General features: G+C 33.7%; 1 protein-coding gene across 1 annotated transcript in view; it reads right to left on the bottom strand.

The window, feature by feature from the left end:
- The window catches only part of MIPOL1 (mirror-image polydactyly 1), a 321677-nt gene that overhangs the window by 23402 nt on the left and 278939 nt on the right, over positions 1 to 19336 (bottom strand). The gene's annotated exons all lie outside the window — the stretch shown is intronic.

The raw sequence follows: 19336 nt of genomic DNA, 5'->3' as shown, positions 1-19336 counted from the left end.
AGTTTTCCTAGTGTCCCTCCAGTACCACACATTTTTCCTCTTATAATTAATGTTTACTTGTCAATATTCTTTTCTAGATTGTAAACTCAGTGATAGCAGGTGCTGCTGTCTTTAATCTTATTTACCAGTGATTTCCACTGGGTAGATACCCAGTGTCTACCTCAATGCTTGATGAGCAGTACGTACTTGATTGAAATGACATTTGAACTGCAGAACAGAAGAAATACAGTTTCAAAACATTTTCTAAGTACCTTCAGATAACTCAAGGTACATAGAAAAGTGCAGGCACTACTCTCATTCATTATTTCAAACCCTTTTTAGTCTTCTATTACCAAAAATATTTTGTCCATTCACTAACATTTCTTATGTGGTAATAATCATGCTTATTATTATCTGAACTTATTTTTGGTACTCTTTCATGTTAATTATTACATTTAAAAAATTATTACATTTAATTTACACATAAGCTTCCGTGTTTAAACACAAATTTGATAACTTATTTTTTTGCTGAATTTCCATTGGCTATTGAATTTTTAAACTATGCTTATCATCATTAATAGCATCAATACAGATTTGAAGTGCCAATAAAACTGCTACAGTTCAACATACATTCAAATAATATTGACTGGTTTGCTACATTTACCACAGCTGAGTGCTTCCTCTGAGCCTTGGGCCATTATTTTATTCTTCTCACTTTTACTAGTAGGGCTGGCTTAAATCTTGACTCAGATTCTCTGTATTCATATTCATCTAAAAGAAGTAAAACACTAATTCCTCCTTCCTTGTTTCTTACATTAGCTAGCTGCACTTAGAGTTTTAAAACTGAAATTTGTAAGTGGGAAGTTTTCCAGAACTGAGAGCACCACAGACGGATCCTACTGACTACCCTGTCCATGATCTATTAGTTTCTGAATATGCATGATTCTTGGTACTTAATTTTGGCTCAGGCTTTGGTTTCTTTAGAAGTTTTGACCCCATCATGACCTTTGGTTTCTTTAGACAGGATCTTGTAGATTTTCAGAGGATTGTGATGGTATCCTAAGGTCAGACTGTGGTTGTGCATTTTCCCACAACTGTCACTGCTCATGAAGTAATATGATTAACTGGATGTCAATTTTCAGCTACTTAAGACCCTATAAAAGTAACTTAACTTTTAAAAAACTTTGTGAGAGGCAGCTTCTGACATGACTCCCAATGATCCCTGCCTCCTGGTATTCACACCACTGTGTAATCCCCTCCCCAGTAGTGTGGACTGGACCTACTGACTTGCTTTTAATGAACAGAATATGGCGAAAATGATGGGATATGACTTCAGTGATTAGGTAACAAAAAGGCTGTGAGTTCCATTCAGCTAACTTACTCTCTTTCCCTCTCGTCCCCTTGCTTGTTCATTTGGATAAAGCTGCCTGCTATGTAGTGAGATGCTATATGGAGAGGCCCACATAGCAAGGAACCAAAGGCCTTGATGTCTTGAGTGTGAGAGGAACCGACACCATAGTCTAGTAGTTTAAAAGTTTGTGAGAACTTAATCCTGACAATAGCCATATGAGTCATCCAGAAGGTAGATCTTTATCAGTCAGGCCTTGAGATGATGCAGCCTTGTGAGAGACCCAGAGTCAGAGGACCCAGCAAAGCTGCACTGAGATTCCTGACCCACAGAAACTGTGAAATAACTGTTTTAAGCCACTAAGTTTTGGGGTAATTTGTTACCAGCAACAGATAACTAATATAAATCTCAAAAGCAAAACATTTTTTGTTCTGAAACAAAATGTAACATAAAATTATGGTTTCCAATTATATACCTGCCTGGTTAATGTGTATCCATTATATCTTTTAATATGATACAAGTTCATTATTAGCAAGAAATGCATATAGCAAAGATTTCTGGCACAAAAATACTGATACATACATGTGAATGACAGAATTTTAAAACCTAAACTAATTCTTGGCAAGATGGTTCAATGCAAACTTTCAGATAAAAATGATCTATTCTACTGGAAGGAAAAATATACTAATTCATGTTCTTGGATCATGCCTGGTATTGTAGACATCAAACACATCACAGGATGGTATCTGGCCTCATAGAGCTTAATGGTATGATTATCATAAAAGAGAACATGAAAGGTTATCCTCTTTTCATTAGAATTTTTAATAATATAACTAATATAAATCCCAAATATTTAGTCAAATGGACATACTAACAATTTGAAGTTCTGTTATAACTGTTAAATCCTTCTTTGAGAAATAAAGTTATCAATATAAATATCTACTTGGTGTCTCACATACTACTCAAATTAAACTTGTTAAAAATGTCTTTCCACTTCAACTCTGTTCTTCCTCTAGTTTTTCCAATTCTAGTAAATAGTATTTCCATCTATCAGGTTGCTCAAGACAAAAATTTGGGAGTTTTCCTTGACACCCTGCATCCCATCCAGAAAGTCTACTGCCTACAGGGCATGTAGCTCTCAAGTCCCTCTTCTCTCCATCTCCAAGGACACTCCTCTGGTCCAAGTCACTACAATTTCTCATTCTTTCCTAATGAGTCTCCTTACTTCTACACCTGTCCCATTACAGGTTATCCTTCACAGAGCAGCCTTTCAATCTTTTAAAAATGCAAATGAGAACATGTCCCCTGATTATAATCTATCAAGTTTAAAAATGGAAACTGCTTGGAAGAGAAAGTTTAAAAATGGAAACTAACAGAAAAAACCTTAACAAGGGTGCCAACGTTCTTTAAGATCTGACTCTACATACTACTCTATCCTCCTTTTATGGTCCAAGCTATCATCCAGCTGCAAAGATCTTCCTTCAGTGTATCAAAGGTGCCAAGTTCTTTGCTTTGCTTCCACATGGAAGGTTTTCCCCTGGCCAGTGTCCATTTATACTTTTGGTCCCAGCTTCTTCCTCTAACAGTGTCACTGTGTGACACATAGTAACTGTTTAAAAAATATTTTTGAATAAATACATGAATAAAATTGTTCAAGATCCTGCTGTTATAATTATAATTGGGAAAATATTTAAATCATGGCCTTTCATCAATTAGGAATGTTCTCCTCTTTCACCTTTTTTATTTAGAATGAAACACATTAGATTTTGAGATCTGAAAAAAGTTTAATATTTATATTTGGCATGGCTATCATAACTCATCTATTTACCTCCTCAACCAACCCAACCATAAAGGTTTATATCTAGGTTTTCACTTTATAATAACTAATTAGGACCTCTACATCAATTAAATCAATGATAAATACAAACAACTGCTAGTAGTCAAAAGGGCTACTTCTGAATGTGATAAAATCTATCAGGAAAACAGTACCAAAGCTATGTTTGATCATGGAAGTACAATCTTAAGACTTGATCAAATTTCACTGAGTAATGAAACATTACATTAAGCAGGAATTATTTAAAAATGAGCAAGATGACATGACTGCTACATAAATTCTTCAATGCTTTCATCTTATTCCCTTCTACACACACTTATCTAGTCAACGTAGATTTTCTTGTATTTAAATTGTTGCTTAAATGTTATTTAAAAATTTTTTATTTGAAGTTTTTAATGCAGAGGCACCTGGGTGGCTCAGTCAGTTGAGCGTCCGACTTTGGCTCTGGTCACGATCTTATGCCTCGCGGGTTGGAGCCCCGCATTGGGCTCTGTGCTGCCAGCTCAGAGCCTGGAGCCTGCTTCGATTCTGTCTCCCTCTCTCTCTGCCCACCCCTTTATCGTGCATGCACTCTCTCTCTCTCTCTCTCTCTCTCAAGAATAAACATTAAAAAAAAGTTTTTAATGCATTTTTGTTATCTATCATAATATGATACAGAAAATGTATGAAGCCAATATAAAATTGAATTACTAAGGATAAAAATTTTATTAACAGGTCTCAGTTTCATTCTCTAAATAAGAAATATGATTCATATTTATTAATTTGTTCAAAGATACCACTAACATGTAGCTCTTCAGAGTAATTAAAATGTATTCTTATGATATAAACATTTTTATTGTTTTACTACCCACTGGATTTATTATTCAAAAAATTATGAGCAACACTATGATCAATTTATACCTAACAATAAATGATGTATTCTATGAAAAACAAATGTTTTCAGAGTCAATATAATCACAACATACCTTTCTTGGACTCACGTGTTCATTTACAGTTTGCTTATAATTGCTTCATAGAGATAGGAGTTTGTACATTACAAAAGGTTTTATTGATTTATTAGTTACAGAATATACTAAGCATACTCAGAAAACTGGAAAAGCTAGCTCTCGGGCTAATATCATATAACAGCAAGTTGTAGAATACTTCAGAGCAAAATCAGAGTGTTGGCACAGGAAAGATAAAAGGTATAAGCTGGACTAGCAAAGATTAATGTTTATTAAGTCAGCCAACATAAGCACATCAGGTCTTAGAGTTGTATGCTTTGCTCATGATGAGAAAAATATTTACTTAATTTTTTTTAACGTTTATTTATTTTTGAGACAGAGAGAGACAGAGCATGAACGGGGAAGGGGCAGAGAGAGAGGGAGACACAGAATCGGAAGCAAGCTCCAGGCTCTGAGCCATCAGCCCAGAGCCTGACGTGGGGCTCGAACTCATGGACCGTGAGATCGTGACCTGAGCTGAAGTCGGACGCTTAACCGACTGAGCCACCCAGGCGCCCCTTTACTTAATTTTTAAAAACATACAGTTTCTATAACGAACTATTAAATTTCCTTTTTTGAAAAATGTTCTCTTATTTGAAAATATGTAAAGAAACCATTAACATTTATTTAATATGCTCGAACACACACTTTTTCCAGGAAATGATTTTTTTCTTTCAATAATTTATATCCTAATTTAACTCATTCAGGTAATTTATTTCACTTTATATGTGTTGGGGGGGGTGGTTAACAAATCAAGTATTTTAAAATGTATTTTTGAAAGGGGCACCTGGGTGGCTCAGTTAAGTGTCTGACTTCCTCACAGGTCATGATCTTAGGGTTCCTGAGTTTGAGCCCCACGTGGGGCTCTGTGCTGACAGCTCAGAGCCTGGAGCTTGCTTCAGATTCTGTGTCTCCCCTTCTCTCTGCCCCTCCCCCACTCACACTCTGTGTCTTTTCCTCAAAAATGAACATTAAAAAATGTATTTTTGAGAAAATAAATGTCCTTTGAACAATATAAAGTGTGTTAAAATTGATGAGTAAAAAAGGTGTGCAAAACTATATAACAAAATTCTCTAAAGCATCATTTTTTCCTTTTGTAATTTAAAAATTCATAAGAGATCATGTAGTCAAAGGTGGTTATGTCTGTTCTGACTTCCATTTTTGAAGTAAAAGCATAAAATTATTATTAAACATTTTTTGCTCATTGTTATTTTATTTTGGCTTTTAAGATGGATTACTTTGATAACTTGTGACTGGATATGAATGAGCAAGGTGGAGGTTAAGCAAAAATCAGCATAGCATGTTCACAACTCAATATCTTAGGTGGTTAATCATTCAGTTGAACACAGCTCGTCAACATGTTGTTTTTTACTATATTTTTCTTCCTCACTTGTAAATTGTTTAATTTCCACCACTAATGGACCTCTAAATACTCAGAGGACGCAGAAAGTACATTGATGCTGAAACACAAATTAATGTGGATATAATGAGAAATCTGTAAGATTTATCTATTCTCTTCGCCAGCTCTTGAAATTGTGTTCTCATATCACCTTATTTAGTAGCTGTTACTTAAAAAAAAAAAAGGACAAGAAATATTGGAATAATTAAACTTAATTAATCTTTAGCTATATTGAAGTAAAGACCAAAATATCTATAATGTGCTATTTGTGGATATATTCCAGCAAACAGAGGCTAAGAAACTCTATTACTTCCTTTTTAAAAGTAAAATGTTAAAAAAATAAATAAAAGTAAAATGTTAAGAATTCCAAATATAATCTCACAAGCAGTTATTTAATGTTACTAAATTTTAATCTACTTTTTAATATGTATTTATAGTGTCTAAACCAAACAATACACCACAAAAAAACTTAATAAATTATGTTTTTTCTTATATGGTTGAAGTAAGTCAAATACCATGTGGTGTTACATATTATGAATATTAAAGATTGCACTTAAATAAAATTATAAATCAATGCAAATTAACTTCTTTTTCTTCTATCAACCAAAAGGGATGCTCACAATTCTACCTAGAGAATATCTATTACTACCAAAGGGATTCAAGAGTCAAGAAAGGCTAGGAAACACTGCTGTAACACTGCTGAGGTTTTTCATCATTTTAAACCCAGAAAAGTTTCAATTAATGATGGAGGAAGCGAGTCACTGATTTTCATACTGCCAAGTGAAACACAGCAAGCTAGAATAACTGGTTAGTTTTATTAAGGCATCTTATTAAGATGGCTTATTAAGCTACTCACTATTGTTTTCACAGGGCTTTAGATTGATACTAAACTTTAAAATGTAGGATTCTTTCCTTCCTAACTTTCATAAAAGTCATATATAATTAGCACTGAATGAAATTTTCTAATGTCAACATTTCAAATTTTGATTAACAGGGAATACAAATCAACCTTATTCAAGTTTAATTCAAAAGACTGGCAACATCCTTTGGGAGTCTAGTAGAGATAATATTCAATGCACCTTCAAACTTCAGACTAAGCCAGGGGCCTACAAAGTAAAAGTAATATTCAACTTATTAAGCTAGCATCGTCACAGTAATTTTCTCTACCTGCTTTATGTCTGATTCATAAAAACCATACATTCTCAAATTGAAATCAACATTTAGGGTCTAGAATGTAATCCGGACCACCTTACTGTTGATAGGCATGACAACTGATCTACACAGATGATCGAAATGAAGACAAAGTTAACGGTTGACAGAGGTGGTATGGGTAATGACCATGATGTAAGAAACATAAAGTCAGACAGTGGTAGACACTCTGGAGAGTGCACAATTAAAAATGTGGTGAAATTCCCAAGGGTGGAAGAACCATAGTTGTTCAGTTCCATGATACAACTGTCATTTCTGAACATGAAACACCAGTCAGTAGAAATCACACAAGCTAAGGTAACTTAGTAGGTTTTCATTATTATTTTTTTGAATAAGGGTAAACCAGGAGTGTTTTCTTTTTTTCCTCCAGCAGTGTCTTTTTCATCTTTTATAGAGTATTCAGGGCTAGAACTAGGGTGAGGTGAGGGAGGCACTCAATTCAGGTGAAAAATTTAAGGGAGTATTAAAAAAAACCCCTCAGTCATCAAGGTAAATAATATTTCAATCAGTATTTTAAAAAATCAAAGTTAACATAAAAATTTTATTATAAACAAAATACCAAAATTTAAATGAATAAATGATTAGTACCTACTATAATATGGATAAAATTCCTAAGGCAAAACATCTTTATATTGTAGTGAATTTCTTTAAATGATGAGTTTTGATAAAAGGTTGAATAGCTTAGGTCTATCTGCTATCACTTACATAAGCATGGAATATTTGAGTAATAGAAATTTCTAAAGTGAATTTCAATACAAATCCCTAAATATTGTTCGAAGAAGGTACCTGACATCCTAAATCCCCATGTTTAAACTTTTCCTGATTTTTAAGGTCTCCTTCGCATATGCTAAGTAAGTTTCCCCAAACTAGACTGCCTGATTCTAGTGCTAAAGTAGCTACTTTTAACTCTTTGTATGACTGATGGATGGCCTTTGCTTGAATTAATCAGCCTGGGGGTTATAAGGTGATGACTTTCTAACATTTTATCAACATTTATAGACTGTCATTCTTTTGTAAAAAAAAGAACTTCTTCAGGGGCACCTGGGTGTCTCAGTCAGTCTGACTTCAGCTCAGGTCATGATCTCACGGTTTGTGGGTTCAAGCCCTGCATGGGCCTCTGTGCTGACAGCTCAGAGCCTAGAGCCTGCTTTGGATTCTGTGTCTCCCTCTCACTCTGCCTCTCCCCCGCTCATGCTCTGTTTCTCTCTCAAAAATAAATAAACATTAAAAAAAAACCTTCTCCCTTTTCATCTTCCATCTTTTTTTATGTGTATCTATAGACTTTAAAATGTGAAAAACATTCAGGGGCACCTGGGTGGTTCAGTTGGTTAAGTGTCCGACTTTGGCTCAGGTCATGATCTTATGGTTCATGAGTTCGAGCCCCATGTCAAGCTCTGTGATGACAGCTCAGAGCCTGGAGCCTGCTTCAGATTCTGTGTCTCCCTTTCTCTCTCCTTACTCTCTCTCTCTCGATCAAAAATAAACATTAAAACACATTTTTTTAAAAAAATGTGAAAAATATTCTATAATCAAATACAGTTTTCTCCTGATGCATAAATTGTGCCAAATTTGGTCAGTGGAAACCTTTCCAATCTACCTCCAAAGGTTAACAATTTTCATTAGTTTCTGGTTTATCCTTCCTATTCCTTTTATTCCTATTTTTCACACAAAAGGTAGAATATTATAAGTACTTGATTTTTTTCAGTTAGTAAGATGCTCTGAAATCACTCAGTAGCAGTTTATAGACATCTTCCTTTCTCTCTCTCTACAGCTGCATTGTATTCCACTATGTAACTATGTCATAGTTTATTCAACTACTCTATCTGGATTACTTCTGTTTGCTGTTAGAAAGAATCCTGTAATCCCCATGTTGTTTCATATTCATAGAGATATATATTCAGGATAGATTCCGAGAAGCAATTTTCCTTAGTCAAAGAGTAAGTGCATATGTAATTTTGTTAGATATTATCAAATTCTCCTTCACAGGGTTTTTACCATTTTGCATTCTACCCAGTAATGTATGAGAATGCATAGAATCCTTTTTACTTCCAGTTTCTAAGATCTATGTGAAGAATCTCTTCTTCCAAAGTTACATGGTATTTACTTTCTGTCTCTGAGGCTAAAATTTATTATTTTTCTCACTATTTCCAGTTCCAAAAAGGTGATTATAACTTTTTATTTGAAAGGCATAATATGAGTAGAAGATATATTTTTCAGTCAATGGCTTACATTTATAGAGTGCATTATACTTTTCAAAATACTTTTATGCACATGCATCATATTTGATCCTCACAGCCACATTTGGAAGTGTATCAGTTCTACCTTCCAGATGGGGATTCTGAGAAGGAACACAATTTAATGACTTTCACATACCCAGTTAATGACAACCAAGGGTCCTGTTAGTTCACTGATACTTCTGCAAGATACTAAGGTGCCTCCCCTTTAACTTTCAATTCTAGTGCTTTGATTTATTATACGTTAGTGTCACTTATTAGATAAAAGTATTAGGCATAGAGACTTACTAATTATATTTATTTCACAAGTAGTAGAAATATGAAAGCTATTAATGAGTTATTTGAATTCATATGTTAAGCTTATTTTGGATAATAAAGCTTAAATTTTATAAACCATAAAGGGCTAACCAAATCTAAGAATGCAATTTATTCTAAAAAATATACCATCTTTTAATTCAGAGTAAGATTCACTTATGGAAGCATAAGTAACAAGTTAGAATATAATGAATTACCTTTTAACATATAAGCAATTATTAGGAATTTGTAAAATCTTAGAAAATCAGACACAAAGTAGCAGAAGTGTAATTTTAGACAACATTAAAGTTCAAAGGTTTCCTTTGTACTAAAAATGTCTCTTTGCATTCTCTGAAAAGGGTGGGAAAAAAGTTCTATTTCAAGTATAAAATATTTTGGCCTAAATTTTTAATTAGATTGATTCATCCTTGAGAATGATAATATATATTTATCCTATCAAGTGAGCTTCAAGAAAATATTAAAAAATGACATTAACAGACATTATAAATTGAAAATCCTCAAAGAGAAGCAATGAAATCAGTAAGTGTAAATATAAACCCTGATTTTGGTCTCTTTTTCACAATGTAAACTCTTTTTCATGAACACAATCTGTATGTTAAAGATGTCATTTATTTTTGAAGTTGAAAAATAACAAAAAGACTTTAGACCCACATATAAAAGGTACTCTTTTTATCCTTTTCTGAGACATTGACCTGTATACTCATTTAAAAATGAACACCACATCTTTACGTTATTAAATCTTTGTTTTGATCTATTAGTATTCACCAAAGTGCCATTTTATAAAACCTCACACTGAATAGACAAGGCTGGAGGTGACCATCTGCAGCTTTAGAGTCTGCGTTTGAATTGATGAAAAGAGCTTTGTGTTTTCATTGCCAAGTTTGATTCTTCCAGTCATTAGGCATTCCCCTCAGATCGCATCAATGAAGCCGTGCTCTCTTACACCCATGTGTTAAATTCTCTTCTCCTCATGGTTTCCTTTGCCAGCTCTACTCAAGAATGACTATTGGGTCTTAGCCACATTCTTCTCACAGCTGTGTTAAAAAAGAGCATCAGAAAGTCTTCCTAAAACCCATATGTGTATCTGGTCAGTTCTCTGTCTTAGGGTCACCTCACATTGTGGTGTGATTATACAGAGATTCATTCTTGTTCTTGAACTGTGCTACTCCACCACTCTGGGAAAGATTAGGCCCTCCAGTCAGTAGGGGAGAACTTCTTGGAAGACTGATGTGAAATATACACAGCTCAGAAGGCAAATTAATTTAAGGAAGAAGGCATTTCAAGATTTTAAATATTTATATATATTTTCACCATTGTGTAGCTTGTGAAATGGCAAATGGTAACATAAAGAGAAATAATTAATATATGCTTTCATATGCCTTTAGGATGCCGTTGTGTGCAGCAAAAGAAAACATCAAATGATGATGATGTTCCAAGGACTATTAGTCTGAATGGTATAAATGCCCAAGCAATTAAAAAAAATTAAAATTCTTAAGTTTAGTAAGTTCCAAAATACTGTTCACTATGTAATTTTTGGAGCTTTATTTTTCACTTTTAGTCTTTCTGCAGAAACATCTGAAAAATAATCTATAGTAGTATAACTATTATTTTCTTATACTCAGGTTAAGAACAACAGAAAAAAACTGTTGAGTTGCCCAAGAATATATAACAATATGAAGAAGAAAGAAGATCACTTCAGCTACTACTACATACTGTATTGTTACAGAATGATTTTTTTCTTTTTAACTATAAATGATCAAGAATGAAGTTTATGTATGGACAATGTTTGTGACTTTAACACTAGTTAAAGCTACACTGAAATAAGCAAGAGATTCTTTTATTCTATATTTTTCGAGGGCCAAGGTGCACATGTGCAAATCCCTGAGTTATTGGGGAGAAATAACTAAACATGGAATGGTAGAATCCAAGTGAAATCAGTATTTCTACTTGTTTTTGGGTTCAATTTAGGTCTTATGTAATTATATTTTGGGAATAAAACCTATACCTAGTAAGGAAGTATACATCAGATTTTAGGTGGGTATACTAAGGATTTATTAAAAGAAAATCAGACCTTGATTTATATAACAATGTAGACTTTTCTATACTAACAGAGAGATACATCATATTAAATTTTCTATGTGTTTAAGAAAAAAAAGAAGAATAGGGAAAGCAAAGGACAAAGTTGTGAATGAGCTGGCAAGTATAATGAGGTTGAGCAACACCCAAGCAGGAATGATGAAAACTTCTTAAAATTTCATTTTTACAACAGCTTCCCTTTTCCTTTTTTACTACAAAATTATTCTAAAGTACACTAGTGGTTAGTATTATTAAGTAAGAAAGTTAAAATCACCTTACATATCTTATTTTTATCAGTTCTAAAACTATTCTCAGGTAAGATGGATGGATGACTTCAGCTGTCTTCACAGAAGTACCTGGGAGCTGTGTAGCTTGTCAAGGGTTAAACAGTAAGAAGGCTTTAACTGGGGCTAAGAACAGAACCAAGGAAAAGGATACTTGTCAGATCATATGGCCACTCTAAGGAAATTACATTTCATATAAACGTGTGAAAATCACATTTGAATGTTTCTGAGGCATAAGAACTCCTGTTTTGTTTTGTTTTTTAGTCTGTCAAGTTCTAGTTAAAAAGTATATGATTTTCATCATTAAGTGGATCCTATAATTTCCCTAAAATGACAGTAACTTTATTTCTGACTTTTAATTACTATAACATTGGATTAATGAAAAACAACAAAAATTACTGCATTTTATTTAGTCTTAAACGGAAACAGCATGGATCTCTCTCATATTTTACTCCTTTGTTCTTCTTCTCTCATTTTTTTCCCATTGTACTCATCTGAAACATGTTTTATCTATCTTAGTAGGCAGAAATGTGTATTAGCCCAACTCTAGATCACCTATTTGAAGACAGGTTCTGAAATGAAGAAGCAGATGAAATATAAGCAGTCACATTGTAATTTTACTTTTTTAGTCCCTACTCTCAATCTCTTTATGATTCATTCCATAAAGTTAACTATACAAGGGAATTTATCAGGAAAGTGAAGATTCTTAGATTTAGAGAATTTCTTTTCTTTAGCCTCCACCCTTTACTTTACACTTCATTAGAATTTTTCAAGTTCTGGGTTAGGCTTCAATTTTAATAATCCTACATTAATCCTTCCCTGGTAGAGAGGAATGCCATAGACAATTAACACTATGTTTCTTTTTCATGTCAAAGTGAGACATTCTCTAAAGATAAAGGTGTAAGCCCAACTCTAATTTTTATAAAAAATATAATTACATCTCTCTCAAACTTGGTATCTCTGTGTGTGTGTATATACATAAGTAGCTCTAAAGAAATTTACTTTATGTACGTGTACTCAATGGATGAGAAAGGTGATCCATTATACGAATGTATGATAAAATTAAACTTTTTATAAAATACATACTTATTTGATAGTGTATAAGAAGGTTTGTCTTTCATAAGTTAAATATATATTTAATTTAAAAATGTGTTATCATTTACTGAAATCCAGAATATTAAACTCTTAAAAAGCATAAAAATGACAATATCTAATTGGATCTAGATTCAGAAGGTGCCCCCCAGAGCTGACTGGGAAGTTTATCTGCACATAGATTATCACAAATAAATTGACTTATTATTTGCTGAAGTATATGTATCATATCTCACAGAGCTTTTAAATCTCAAACACAAAATACATTTTGAAGAGCAATTTCCAGAAGTTTTAAATCCTCCCATTTATTGATAATAGTCAAAATCAACTTTCAACCTTATATTAAATAATTTGCTGATTTAAACCTTATGCTGAGTTGAGAATTTATGAGACTTATTCTTTGATTCAATCAACAAGTATTTACAGTGTTCAGACATGTGTACTATTGCCTTGCAACTTACAGTCCAACTGAGAATTTATTAAAAAAAGAAAACATCACAGGTATAGTTGGCAAGAAGCAGAGTAATTTTAATGAAAACAATACAACTGTATTAATCTATGTAAAGACATATTACCACAATTAGTTTTTATTGTGATTAAAATCAAAATCTGGAGCCAGCAACAAAACTAAAAAATTTAGTGATGTATTTTGATGAAAATCATAGGCTTCTTAAAAAAAAATAAGAATACAGGCTTTTTTTTCCCCCTTTAAGCCAAGAAACTGTAGAAATGCTCTGTTCCCCTTCCCAGCACTCAGAGTCATCTACCCTGTTTTATAATTCAACCTGCAAACAGATTAAGCAGCTGAGTTTGTGGAAAGTATGTTTGCTCTACGCTAAGAACCCTTGTGTGACACTATGGCGACTCCCCTGACACCTCGAAGAGAACTACAGACAGTTCTTACCCATCAGCAGGGAAACCGGGCTGAGAATTCACAATTTCTTTGTAACCTCAACTTCTTCACAGAAATCAGTATTTGACCAAGAGGCAGGAAAGACTTTTTGTTAGCTTACATGTTCTTCTTCTTCTTTTTTTTCTGTCAATACTACTCAAAAGCTTAGGATGCCCTATATTGCAAAAGGAAATGTTTTATGCTGATCTTTTATACTTTAATTATGCAATTGGAAATTAGAACACATGTAAATAGTAAGTACTTGTTTTTTTTTAAGTATGGAAAGAAAGAAAATTTTAAATAGTGACATTTTTTCTTGAAAACACATTTAAAAGTTTACAACTTTTGTCCTACATCTTTTTGTCTGATCTATTTCTTATATAGTTACAGTTTATGAGGGATTTCAATCATATCAGTGTAAATTTGGTCCACAGTAAAGATGATATGTGATAAAAGTTACTTCACTGTAAAATCTAGAAGCTTCTGAGATCTTCTACCCTTATAAGCCTGGTTGTAAATACTTTTAAGTAATTATGTGTAGCTTAGGTATGTTAAGTATAGTCAAATATGTTTTTAAAATCCTTTGGAAAACTTTTGTGCTAGGCCACAAGAACCATATCTATAGACAGAAAGACAGATGGGAAATAAAATATAGCATAAAGAATAATAGAGTCTTAAATCTCTAATGATGATAAAAACATCACTTAATGGACTGGTGTGTCAGTTTTCTCTTTAATAAACGAGGATTATGAGTGGTCCTTGGCAGAATCATTAAGAGAAGCTTTTCTTACAAAGTTCCTGTGGTGGTAACCTGCTCTTAGTTCTCTCCTACTTCCACACAGCTCACCAAAATAAGTGTATCCAGGATTAGCCAAAGAGCAACTTAAAAGCTAAATGATAATGTGTTCTTATTCCACAATCATACACATTTTTAAAAAAGAAGTACCTGAAGACAGTAATGCTTAACCCAGGGGAATGGAAACTTTAGGTTTTATGACACCTGGGCCAAGAAGTTTTTTGTTTTTTATTTAAGATTTTATTTTTGGGTAATCCCTACAACCAACGTGGGGCTCAAACTCATGACCCCAAGATCACGAGCGGCATGGTTTCTGAGTCTGCCAGGCGCCGCCTCCCCCAAGAAGCTCTTGGACAATAATGTCTGATATTCACTATACTTTCCCCTATCAGTGTTTCTGCCTAAAAATATTGGCTAGTTTCTAGATGGTAATTCTGTACCGCTTTCTTCTTCAGGAATATTCCTATAGGTCAAAAAAAATTAAGAAATTCTTTTGACTCTAAAAGAAAATATAAATTTAAAATTCTACAATTATTAGAAATAGTATATAGTCTCTCTCTACTATTACTGAAGATTTCAGGTCTTTTAAATGTAATTAAACTTGATGGAAGTTGGTGGTTAGGACAAGGGCTAAAAGGGCTAAAAGCTGATCACTAGAAAGTCCCATATCCTGACTTTGAGAAGAGTGCTAAGAGTGGCGGTGCCAGTGAGGGAGGCAGTCAGGACTCACCGCAAAGCTCACACTTTTCCAGGAAACTCTTCTACTAGCACTGGGTACTGGGTTGGTTGAAAACTTTTTTTATCTAAGGCTTAAATTAGATGAGTGCACATTTGAAATTTTCCTGTGTATTCCTGATCTGAACTGCTTTTACTTTATTCTGTCATCTCATCAACCTATTAAATTGTTCTAGTTCATTTATTCAGAAGTGTTTACAGAGTACCAACTTTATATCAGGCATCTGAGTGGATATGTGGAGGGAATGTGGATACAAAGATGAAGAGAACAGCGTCCATGTCTTGGGAATGCTCAATGGTGGGTAATTTTGCAGGGAGTCAGGTAGACAGGAAAAATATAAACAAAGCAGTTATAACACCCAGATGATTAAGACCTCTAACAAAGGTATGGACTAAGTACTATGAAAACAATAAGGGGCACCTTGGTGGCTCAGTCAGTTAAAGACCCAACTCTGGATTTTGGCTTAGGTCATGATCTCATGGTTGGTGAGTTCAAGCCCCGCATCAGGCTCTGTGCTGACAGTGTGGAGGTTGCTTTGGATTCTCTGTCTCCCTCTGACCCTCCCTGCTCTCTCTCTTTCTCTCTCTCTCAAAATAAACAAATAACATAAACTTAAAAAAATAAAAAGATAAAGAAACATCACAGAGGTAACTTAAATTAACATCTGACTAAAGAGTAACAAAAATTTGACCAGGTACTAGAAGGGAGGAATATGCTTTAAGAAGAAGAAATAACATGTTCAAAGATATTGTGGTTGGGGTCGTGGGAGGGAATGATACCAGAAAAATGTGATAGGCCTCATATGCCATGCTAAGTTGTTTACGCAATAGTGTCTAGGGGATGAAAGGACCCTAAACATCTTAAATAGGGAAGTAATATAACCTGATTTAAGTTTTAGAAAAATTAACTCTGATGGCAGTGAGGAAGGTAAACTTGTGAGCTAGAGGCAGGTAAACTAGTTTTATGATTATTTCAATAGTCTAGATGAGGGATGATGAGGGCCTGAAGTTATGCAATTAACAAGTTAGCATGGAATAGCGGGAATCAGGTGATTCTCAGGTAGGAAACAAAATAGAGATTGAAAGCAAAGTGCATGTGAAAAGTAAGAAACAGTGAAGGAATCAGGACAGTGCTGAAATTGCTGAAGACCATTAGTGAGACAGGAAATACAGGAGAATGGAGAGGGCTTTATTTTCAAGGGAGGAATTTTTAACAAAAATACTATGGCAACACACAGAAGAGAGTGATTTAACTTTCTAGAAAGTTGAAAAAGACTTTGTAGAGAAGAGATACTTGAACTAGTTGTGTTATTTTGATGAGCATGATTATAGTAATAATTTATAGAATGTTTATAATAATAAAGTAACTGGCACTGAACTAGGTATTTTAGATGGTATCCAGGTTATTTCTCATATCAAACCTGCCTGTGAAGGCAGTATTACCATTTGAATTTTTCAACTGAGGAACTTTTGCTTCCAGGGGTTATGTAATTTGCCCCAAATCTCACAGGTAATAAGTAGGAAAGCAGGGATTGAAATATAGGTCTGTCCGACTTGACTACAAAGGCTGCCTCTATCCTCTATGCTGTACTGAATCTTCCTGGATGAGTAAGTTTTTCATGGGGGAAAAGGGTAAAAGGTGACAAGCAGAGGAACCCATGTATATAAAGGTATTTAGTCTTGAAAGACAGAGCTCCTCTGAAGAATGAGATATTGCAGTGTGGAGTGAAATGGCAAAAGAAGGAGAAACTATGCAACATGCGTTATTCTAAAGGCATTACGTGTTTATCTCATCTAATTCTTACCACATTATGAGGTGGCAGTATTATTACCCATATATTATGATCTACATCAGCACAATGTTTTATTTTTTTTTTTTTAATTTATTTTTGGGACAGAGAGAGACAGAGCATGAACGGGGGAGGGGCAGAGAGAGAGGGAGACACAGAATGGGAAACAGGCTCCAGGCTCTGAGCCATCAGCCCAGAGCCCGCCGCGGGGCTCGAACTCACGGACCGCGAGATCGTGACCTGGCTGAAGCCAGACGCTTAACCGACTGCGCCACCCAGGCGCCCCTACATCAGCACAATGTTTTAAAATAAAATGTCCAGGTTCACATACCTACACATTTTGAATCCAGATCCTGAGCTTTTAAACCGCTATGCTATATTACCAAAGATATAGGAGTATCTTATTGTTTAGGATGATCATATATTAGTTTTATAATAAAAATATAATTAGAAATGGGCCATCGAATTTTTTAGTTAGGAAATTACTGGTAATCTTAAAAAGAACAATTTCAGCATAAAACTTGCCACAGTGTATTGAGTAGCACAACAGTGAATGGGAATTGAAAAATACGATAGTGAACATAGATCAGTCATTCAAGAAATTTGGTTGTGAAAGGAAAAGGGGAAATGTGGACCTTTTTAGTTTACATTGTAATTACTGCCTAGAATACTGACATATTTACAAAGGACCTTCAAAAATAATTACTAGTAACAGTAATTTCAGGTTATATGGAGAATATTAATACCATCTAACAAAGTCTTATAAGTTGGCTTCCTGGAAGGTTATCCTTTTAAACGCAATTATATAGGTTGATGCCCACATTAACTGTAATGAAGATATACTGCCCATTAGAGGGAAATTAAAAATAAAATACAGTAGGTTGAATATGAACAGGAAAGCCTCGTAATATTTTATTTAAGTCTTACTGCTGGAAATCAGAATAAAAGATTTAACATTTACATCAAAATTTAACATTTAAATTACATAACTGTTTCATTTAAACTCTATCCACTGGTATCATTCCATTAAAACCTTTTGATCTGTCTGTTGTTAAATATGAAGAATAGGACAATATAGTAATTTTTCAAAAGGTTAAACCTGTTCAACTTAAAGCATTATCTGAGATGATGTTATTTCTACTTCTTGGTATACAAAGTTGTTTTTTTTTCACAAAATAATAATAATAGTTGAGGAGATGTAAAAAAATAAGAGGTTGATGATGTTTCCAAAGATTTTATAGAAATCTAATTGGTCTCTGGAAAACAGTGTTTAAGGGAATTTTAATCATGAATACAAATTAAAGATTATATGTAAAGAAAACTCTGAAATTTGTAATTATTTGTAGACTTTAAGAGCTAAATTAGATTCTGACTGTCAAAAGTTATTGATTTGTAATTTACAATGAAATGTGATCTACTTATGTATCTTAGTGTTTTTAGAATGTTAATGTACATTGTGACTAACTGGGTAACAGTTTCTGACTGAACATAAACCTAATCTTTAAACCTACAAAAAATATAATACTTACCATAAATCACAAATTTCAAGATAACCTGATTGTAAAGATTTTAATAAGCATGAATAACTCCTAATCTGTTTTAAAATTGGTCTTAACTACAGATTTACCTGACTTTGGGTTACTATTCAAAGCATAATTTCCAGGATGTTGGGGAAATTTTTGAGATGACTTACTTTCAAATAAGAAGTGTAAGAAGAAAATTTGAAGTTAGCACTACTTCATACTGTGAGACTGAAAAAAATAATTAAGGAAAAATGTATGTCTTAGAAATTAAAGACAATTAAGTGTTGTAATGACATAATGCTATTAACAATACTTGAAGATGGGCTCAGTTAAAATGACAAGTTCTATTACATTAAAGCTGCCTTAGGAAATTCTGCTACAATGTTCAAGTCCCATAAATTAACAAGTGATTTCTTTGTATGATATATGTTAACATTTTGCTAGCTATCATAAGGCTGACTTGTTTTGTAGCTTTATTTAAATTTTAATAAAAATGCAAAGATCATCAGAAATAAACAAATGTAATTATGCACTGTGAAAAGCTGTACTGAATACTTCAGAAGAACAAAACGTGAAAATTAATTCCACTGTAACTATTCTATGTGCCTAGAGGTCTCAGCTTACAAAGTCACTCACAGATGATCTCAACTCAAGCAGGATTATCACAAAGCTAAATAAGTAAAGTTGATTACGTGACTACCTCTTCCCCTTGCCAATAACTTTACTTATTACCTATGAGAGGAGTTTTTCATGTATGGCCTTCATGAACTGATGAAGTACAGGTGGTTTTTATTAAGTACAGGTGGTTTGCCCTAAATAGTGGCCATGATTTTCAAGTAAATGATCC

Source organism: Lynx canadensis, chromosome B3 (genome assembly GCF_007474595.2).
Source record: "Lynx canadensis isolate LIC74 chromosome B3, mLynCan4.pri.v2, whole genome shotgun sequence".
In the NCBI taxonomy this organism is placed as follows: Eukaryota; Metazoa; Chordata; class Mammalia; order Carnivora; family Felidae; genus Lynx; species Lynx canadensis.
The sequence above is the reverse complement of the archived record's forward strand: the minus strand, read 5'-3'. Positions and strand labels throughout refer to the sequence as shown.